The following is a 2,496-nucleotide window of genomic DNA, read 5'->3' as shown; positions in this document are numbered from 1 at the left end:
TACTTTGTTACATGCCTTTATGGTATATTAGTATTATGTTATGATTTCAGTTCTTTACTGTTAATATTAATGAAATTATTGCGAGTTAAATCGATTTTTTACTGTAATAAGTAGTGCCATCATAATTTATAATCTACATAAAATGATTATTATAGAGCGTGTAAAAGACTTAGTGGTTATTTTGCAATACATATGTGTAGAGGAATAGTAAAGCATGTTGTATAGCAAAATACAAGTGCTTTGCTCCTGTATTGTTTGTTTAATTAGTTGTCATATATATCCCATCTATTTGGGATATACAGCATTTTTAGCGAGCGGGATGCTGTGCCGCAGCACAGACGCTCTATTTAAGAAGTTTTTGTTAATTCTAACAATTATATTTTGCATTAATGCATAAATGTTGATAAATCTTAAACGTTTAAAGATTATTTTTAAAGATTTGAAGCTATTTAAAAAAATTGTATTAAGTCCTATTTGTATTCTAATTTTCATTCTGAACAATAAAAATTGTCATATATTAATAAACAATGCAAGTTACGTCGTCATTTTACATCTTATTTATAGATTATTTGTGATTTTCTTATGAATTATATATGAGTGGCCATATTATCCCTCCCCCTATGGGATAAATGGCAAAAATGCAGGGGTTTGAAAAAGTTACTTTTTAATATGGAAAATAAATTATTTTGGATTTCTAATATTTTTTTTTCAGTAGTAGATGATACAAAGTTTTTATTTGTATAATTAATTTGCTTTAGACATAGTAAATAATAATTGATAAATTAAGTTTTCGATAGGTGCAGCGTATATACCGGGTTTACCCTATTCAAAAATTTAAACCTTTTTATCTAAATAACAATATATTACCATGAAAAGTAACTGATATATTATTAATTAAAGGTGCCAGTATAAAGTGAACATACATAAAGTGTATGCAACTTTCGATCAATTTTCGAATTGTCTCCGCTTTCCGCTGTCCCCATCACCTCACGCGCAAATGAAATGTCGCTCCAGCATCGTGCGACATTTGATCTGCAAAACATTTATTATTTTACATCCGAGATGAAGGAACAGTCAAAACAATGGACTTCACCAAGTGAACCAGCTCCGAAGAAGGCGAAGATCGTGAAGTCGGCCAGAGGGGTGAATAGGTGATGGCCACAGTTTTTTGGGATGTGATATAATTCATATCGATTACCTTCCGTCGAAGTAAACGAAGTAATCAATAGCAATTACTTCGCAGCCTTATTAGACCGTTTCGACAATTTTTTATAGAAAAAACGTACGCATTTCGCGAAAAAGTGCTCTTCCATCAAGACAATGCACAGGTTCACACATGCCCGGCACCGATAGCCAAATTCAACGAATTCCGCTTCGAATTGCTTCCCCATCCAGCATATTGGCCAGATTTAGCCCCCTGCGACTATTTTCTGTTTCCAAACCTGAAAAAATAACTCGGAGGAAAGAGATTCACCACCAGAGAGCAGATCATCGCCGAAAAAGAGGTTTATTTTGAAGGGTTGGACAAATCATATTATTCGCACTGTTTGAAACAGTTGGAGAATCGTTAGATCAAGTATCGAGCTGAAAGGAGACTATGTTGAGAAATAATCGATCAAAAAAATGTGTTTTACTATGTTTTTCTAAAAACTTATTGACTTGCCCTCGTATAAATACATTAAACTAAATGTACATTAATTAATAAGTCTATATGAAAGACGAAATTCTAGATTCTCTAAGAACTTAGATGTCTTATTGCAATTTTTAATATAGAATTTTATGTTCTTTTTTTTAATATTCATATTAATTAAAATTGCATAGTTATTTAAGATTAATATAATCTTGTTCATGTTGTTCATTTAATAATGAGGTTATTAAGAATTTTAATGATAATATAAATTTTAATATTTTACGTTTTATCTTGATAACTTTGGAATTTTGCTCATTACTGTACGTTACTTCTTACTAGTCTTGTCTTTAAATCGCGCTTTTATTTTGCATATATATAGACCCTAGTCGAAAATTTTTTATTAGTAGTTTATCTTGTTGCAACGAGGAATAAATCTTAACGGAAGTAAGTGGGGGGTGTTTTAGGCACGCGGCTAGTTTACCCGCTGCTACCATCGCGGTTTGTCGCGGTAGGACCACCCGCGAGTCGGATTTCTTCGTCTTCTTCTTCCCCTCCCTTCTTTGCCATATCTTTCTACATCGTCTTCTTCTTCTGCGTTGTCCGAGGTTTCTCTCGTAGTTAATGACTGAAGTTCGAAAGAAGCGACTCGCCTTTTTTCGAACTTTAGTTTCTTTTTTTCATACGGACGCGAAAATCGTTCGAACGACGAAAATGGCGGAAGCGAAGAGTTCGTACTTCAATAATAGAGTTTCATAAAGAATAAGATCGAAAAGAATTCTTATGTAAAAAGACGAATTATATTTCTTTTCAATTAATATTTTCCGGATTACCTGCTTGCTGTTAAGTATAGAAAACTCTCAAGACAA

The 2,496-nt window shown here is 32.6% G+C and overlaps 1 pseudogene; it reads left to right on the top strand.

Moving 5' to 3' along the window:
- LOC108777493 (uncharacterized) overlaps nt 1-1,611 on the top strand; it is a 4,072-nt pseudogene extending 2,461 nt beyond the window's left edge.
- Nucleotides 1,612-2,496: the final 885 nt, after the last annotated feature.

This window comes from Cyphomyrmex costatus, unplaced genomic scaffold (assembly GCF_001594065.2).
Source record: "Cyphomyrmex costatus isolate MS0001 unplaced genomic scaffold, Ccosl1.0 scaffold44, whole genome shotgun sequence".
Lineage (NCBI taxonomy): Eukaryota > Metazoa > Arthropoda > Insecta > Hymenoptera > Formicidae > Cyphomyrmex > Cyphomyrmex costatus.
This window is presented reverse-complemented; position numbering and strand designations above follow the sequence as displayed.